Source organism: Galeopterus variegatus, unplaced genomic scaffold (assembly GCF_000696425.1).
Source record: "Galeopterus variegatus unplaced genomic scaffold, G_variegatus-3.0.2 Scaffold12594, whole genome shotgun sequence".
NCBI lineage: Eukaryota > Metazoa > Chordata > Mammalia > Dermoptera > Cynocephalidae > Galeopterus > Galeopterus variegatus.
In genome coordinates this window covers 18,248-24,386 of record NW_007738705.1, presented here as the reverse complement: position 1 = coordinate 24,386, position 6,139 = coordinate 18,248, and the positions used below count along the sequence as shown (strand labels likewise).

General features: G+C 40.2%; 1 pseudogene; it reads left to right on the top strand.

The window, feature by feature from the left end:
* Positions 1 to 1,205: 1,205 nt before the first annotated feature.
* On the top strand, positions 1,206 to 1,576 carry LOC103581222 (annotated as a pseudogene).
* The last annotated feature ends 4,563 nt before the right edge of the window (positions 1,577 to 6,139 follow it).

The following is a 6,139-nucleotide window of genomic DNA, read 5'->3' as shown; positions in this document are numbered from 1 at the left end:
ATGGGCACCCAACTAGGGTCTCCCCATTGGTGGTCTCAGCACTTCCTTGGGGCACTCATTTTTCAACAGGTGGTGAACTGATCCTGTCAACAGGTGGTGAACTGATCCTTCTCTGGTGGGGCTTTCCAGTAGACCTTTGACCTCCTCACCTGCCTGGGAAACCTGGGAGCTGAATTAGAGCTACAGCCAAGAGCTGCATTTTCTTGACTAATCGTTTATCTTTTTTCACCTCCTATGCCTTGTCTTGATTACTGAAGACCCAGTAGGCTTCCTCCACCAATGTGGCCAGAGGACTTGGGGTCCTTGGGTAATGACATGACTTTAGGAGAGAGGCATACTGCACCTTTAGTATTTATCTTTAACTGTTGCCCTACCTTGTGTTTTGAGGAACAGGATGTGGTCTGTTGCCCCTAGGGCCTCTACTATATTGCTGACGTGTAAACTGCTGCTGGTGGGCACCCAACTAGGGTCTCCCCATTGGTGGTCTCAGCACTTCCTTGGGGCACTCATTTTTCCAGTGACGCCTCTGTCAACAGGTGGTGAACTGATCCTTCTCTGGTGGGGCTTTCCAGTAGACCTTTGACCTCCTCACCTGCCTGGGAAACCTGGGAGCTGAATTAGAGCTACAGCCAAGAGCTGCATTTTCTTGACTAATCGTTTATCTTTTTTCACCTCCTATGCCTTGTCTTGATTACTGAAGACCCAGTAGGCTTCCTCCACCAATGTGGCCAGAGGACTTGGGGTCCTTGGGTAATGACATGACTTTAGGAGAGAGGCATACTGCACCTTTAGTATTTATCTTTAACTGTTGCCCTACCTTGTGTTTTGAGGAACAGGATGTGGTCTGTTGCCCCTAGGGCCTCTACTATATTGCTGACGTGTAAACTGCTGCTGGTTTCGTGGTGTAGACAACAAAATGGAGTATCTCCTGTTAATCCTATCCTAACTCCTGCCTCACAATAAGTGGCTCAAAGAGATACCAAGATATATTACAACATAACAGAAAAAAGGCTTTGTATTGACACCATGATAGACTAATAAGCCAATGGAACAGAACAGAAAATCTGGCACTGATCTTTGCTGGGAAGGGCAGGGTGGTTAGGTGGGCCATGCCATTTGGCCTTGGGCACCTGCCCTGCCCACCATGGGGCTCTCCGCGTGGGCGGCCTGGCACAGTGCTCCAGCTGTAGCTGTATCAGTTTGTTATGATGCCATCTCATACCAACCTGGCTACTGGAATCCCCAGTAGTAAAGTGAAATACTCATGGCTGTCCAGTACAGACGATGGATACATTGCCCTTCAGTTTAAGAAAATGCCTCCTAAGATCCTTTACAAGGCCATTGCCCTTGCCACTGTGCTGTTTTTGATTGGTGCCTTTTTCATTATCATAAACTCTCTCTTGCTGTTGGGCTACATCAGCAAGAGGGAGGGAGGGGCAGACCAGGCCATTCCTTTCCTGATCACTGGCATTCTGGTGTTCCTACCTGGATTTTACCACCTGTGCGTTGCCAACTATATGCACCCAAAGGCTATTGGGGTTACTCCTGTGATGACATTCCAGACTTTGATGACTAGTACCCACCTCAGCCCTGAGGACAGTAGTCAGAGTGGGACTGCACCTACCTTTAAAAAATTATTTTCCTCTGTGAGATACAATTAAAAATAATTAAAAGACAAGCTACAGACTGAGAGAAAATATATGCAATTCATATCTGATATAGAACTTGTACCAAGAATATCTAAGAACTCTCAAAACTCAATGGTAAGAAAAAAAATTTTTTTAAGTAGGCAAAAGATTTGCATTGACACTTCCCCAAAGTTAATGTATGAATACAGAGAAACACATGAAAAGATGCTCAGCATCATTATGGAAATGTGAATTAAAGCCACAAGGAGATACCAACATGCACATATTAGAATGGTGAAAATAGCGATAATACCAACTGCTAGCAATTCTACAGAGCAACTGAAACACTCATAAATTGTTGGTGGGATTGCAAAGTGGTATGGCCTCTTTGGAAAACAGTTTAACAGTTTTTATAAAATTAAATGTAAATTTGCCATATGGCCCAGCAATCTCACTCTTGAGAATCTACCCAAGAGAAATAAAAACATATATCTAAACAAAGACTTGTAAATGAACATTTGTAGCAGCACTATTCATTATTGCCAAAAACTGGAAACAACCCAAATGTCCTTCAGCTTGTAAAGCGAACATGGTAGTTGTATACAATGGAATACTACTCAGCAATAAAAAGTAATTAATTATAAACAATCTCAAAAGCATAGTGCTGAGTGAAAGAATCCATTCTCAAAAGGTTACACACAGTATAATTTCATTCATATGAAATTCTTGAGAGGACAAAACTGTAGTTATGCAGGACAGATCAGTAATTGTCAGAGTTAAGGCTAGTTGGAAGGTGTGACTATTAGGAAATAGCACAGGAGAATATTTGGGATGATGGAATCATTCTATATTCTAATTATGGTGGTGATGGTGCTAGTTAAACAATCTATGTATCCATTAAATCTTATTAATCTGTACCGCAAAAAAATAAATTTTACCATATGATAATTTAAATAATAAAATTAATGAAAAGAAAATATTTGATAATATCTTCAAGATATTGGTACACGCAAAGATTTCACAACTGGGACAGCAAAAGCACTACACATAAATGAAAAAATTGACCAATGGGACTTTATAAAAATTAAATACTCCTGCTCATCAAAAAAAGAAAATGACAAGTGGAAAACGTGATCATAATTTAAAGGAATCACATCCAGAATATAGAACTCAAAAAATTATTAAGAAAAAGATAACCCATAATTATGTTACAATTATCATGGTCCAATTAAGAAAAATAAATTAAAAAGAGAGAAAGGAAAAAAAAAAGACTGAAATAGAGTAGAATAGTGGTTATTAGAGGGAGGGAAAGCAGGGAGGGTGTGTTGGGGAAAGGATGGTTGACTGGTGTAAAGTTAGAAAGTGACAGTTAGATAGGAAGAGTAAGATCTGGTGCTCCAGGACAACAATAACTAATAATATTGTGTGGAAAAGAGGATCTTGAATATTATAACCACAAGTAAATGATAAATATTTAGGTAATATATATGTTAACTATTCTGATTAGATCATTATACAATATATACACGTACTGAAACAACAAACTGTACCCTATAAACATGTACAATGAAAAAAATAAAATAAGAAAAGAAAAAGATAACCTAATTTTTATTTTTAAATGGGTAAGAGACCAGAAGGAACATTTCAGAAAAGAGGATATTGAAATGGTAAATAAGCATATGAAAATGTGCTTATTACTTATCAGGGAAATGCAAATTAAAACTACCATGAAATACCACCTCAAACAGACTCAGTGATTAAAATTGAACATATATTTTATTTTTCAGCTCCCACATATAACTGAGAACATGCAGTATTTATCTTTGTGTTCCTGACTCGTTTCACTTAACATAATGTCTTCCAGGCTCATCCTGTTGGAGTGAGCAGGGCTGAAGCATGTTGGGTCCTAAAACTGCCTGGGCTGTGGGGAAAATTTTTTTTAAAGAGAAACTTTTTTTCCTCCTTTCTTTCTTCCCACCCTCTGACTTTCTTATCTTGCTCACTAAATAGAAAAACAAGGCAGTTGAAAAGCTAATCAGGACCTTGCAAAACTAACAGTTCTTCTTTGAGGCTTGCAGAATTCCAAGAAGTGATAGAGGTCAAATGTCTGAAAGCTGACCCTGGGCACCAGCAAAGTCAGCCAGAGCCCTGCAAAGCTACAATGGACACTTTGGAAAGAAGCTGACTCTACCCCAAAGCAAATCAAAATCCTGACGACCCTAAGATAAATTCAAGGACGAGAACTGAATCTTGGAAGCTTGGTGAGACTTTGCACCTGGCTCCTTGCATGGATCCCCCATAGCTCACATCCCCTTCTCTCCTTGTTACTTCCCACGTCCCATTACCTCAATCCCCTCTTCAGAAACCCCTCAATAACATTGAGCTTTAAGATGGGTTAGTCTACCACCTCCTTCAGATTTCTGGTCCTAAATAAAGCTGACTTCCCTTATCACCAACATTTGACTTTTGAGTCTTTTGTTTGGGCAGTGCACAGTTGGACTCAGTTTGGTAACAATCCATGTTGCTGCAAATGACAGGATTTAATTCTTTTTCATGGCTGAATAGTATTCCATTGTGTAACAAAAAATAAGTTGAACTTTTAAAATAAGAGAGCAGAATTGTAGTTACTAGAGGCTGGGAAAGGGAAGCAGAGTGGGGATAGTGAGAGGTTGGTTATTGGACACAAAATCACAGCTAGATAGGAAAAATAAGTTCCAGTGCTGTACAATAGTACTAGGCATCTATCCTTAACAATAATTACCATCCGTTCTCAAGTGGGCTAGAAGAAAGAAGCTCAAATGTTTTCATCACAAAGAAACCATAAGAATTTGTGATAATGAATTTGTTAGCTACTCTGATCTGATCATTACACATAGTATACATGCAGTGAAACATAACTGTACCCTATAATTGTGTACAACCAATACGTTTCAATTAAAAAATAAATTCCTTAAAAAGTTAAACATTGTAGACAATAAAAGTGCTGCTGAGGGTGTAGAGAGATTAGAACTCTCATACCTGATGGTGAGAATGGAAATTGATACAACTACTCAGGAGAACTCTTGAGCAGCAGATGTAGTAGATACTGTAGAATGGTAGATACTACAGCTAAATATAAGCTGACACATGATGGAGCAAATATACCCACCAGAAAAAAAGTGTTACTATTTTCATTTTCATTGCAAAATTATATAAAAATAATTAATAAAAGCCCCAAACCAGAACCAAATGCAATGCCATTGTATTTTTTCTCTATAAATAATGTTTTCAAATTTTAACTTCTCAACATACAACATAGTCAATTTGCATATCCCTTTACCCATTCCTCTTTCTCCCTTCTCTCTCCCCCCTCCTCCCCATCTACATCATATCTCTTCACTTGTCTTAAGTTCAAGGAATTGTTGTGACTGTTGTGTCTTCTTCCCTCCGTTTATTTGTTTGTATATTTATTTATTTATCTATTTTTAGCTCCCACAAATAAGTGAGAACATATGGTATTTCTCCTTCTGTGCCTGACTTGTTTCTCTTAATATCATCTTCTCTAAGTCCATCTGTGTTGCTGTGAATGGCAGTATTTCGTTCTTTNTTCCTGCCCCACCCTAGAACATGGAGGCAGCTTTGTTGTGGGCGCCCAGCCTGGTGTGATGGGCGGGGACCAGGCAGGCGAGGGGTAGTTGGGCTTCGCCCCGCAAGTGGGATTTTGCTGGGGGTGACTCACGGAGAACGGAGGGTGGGCCGGTCCGGCGTGTTTCCGCGTGTTTCAGGTCGCCTCTGCACGCAGTCCCTCTGCTGACTCTCCCGGCCTTTGCCGTGTGGGCTGCCAATATTGTTCCCGCAACCGGACCTGGGCACCCCCAGGAGTCCTTCTCCGTGTCGGCTCCAAAACCTCGAACCCGCTGCCGCTTATTTGTCGATGTAGGATCGTTGTTGAAAGATTTATTCGTCCTTTGTTGCTCTTGGAAATGCAGTCAATACTCTGGTATCACAGCACACAGCTCTCAGGATCACGCTGTTTCCTGATGCGGGCGCTCCAGACCCGTCGCCATTTTGAATCCCCCCCATCTTCATTTCTATTTACCAAGTGAACATTGTATTTCGTTCTTTTTTATAGCAGAGTAGTGTTCCATTGTGTAGATATACCACATCTTCCTTATCCACTCATCTGATGATGGACATTTGAGCTGGTTCAAATTCTTAGCTGTTGTAAACAGTGCTGCAATAAACATGTGAGTACAGGTGCCCCTTCAGCATAATGATTTCTGTTCCTCTGGGTATATTCCCAGCAGTGGGATAGCTGGGTCATATGGTAGATCTATCTGTAATCGTTTGAGGAATCTCCATACCATTTTCCATAAAGGCTGCACCATTTTGCAGTCCCAACAACAGTTTATAAGAGTCCCTTTTTCTCTACAACCTCACCAGCATTTATCATTCTCAGTTTGTTGGATATTAGCTATCATAACTGGAGTGAGATAGTATCTCAAAGTGGTTTTGATTTGTATTTCTCAAAT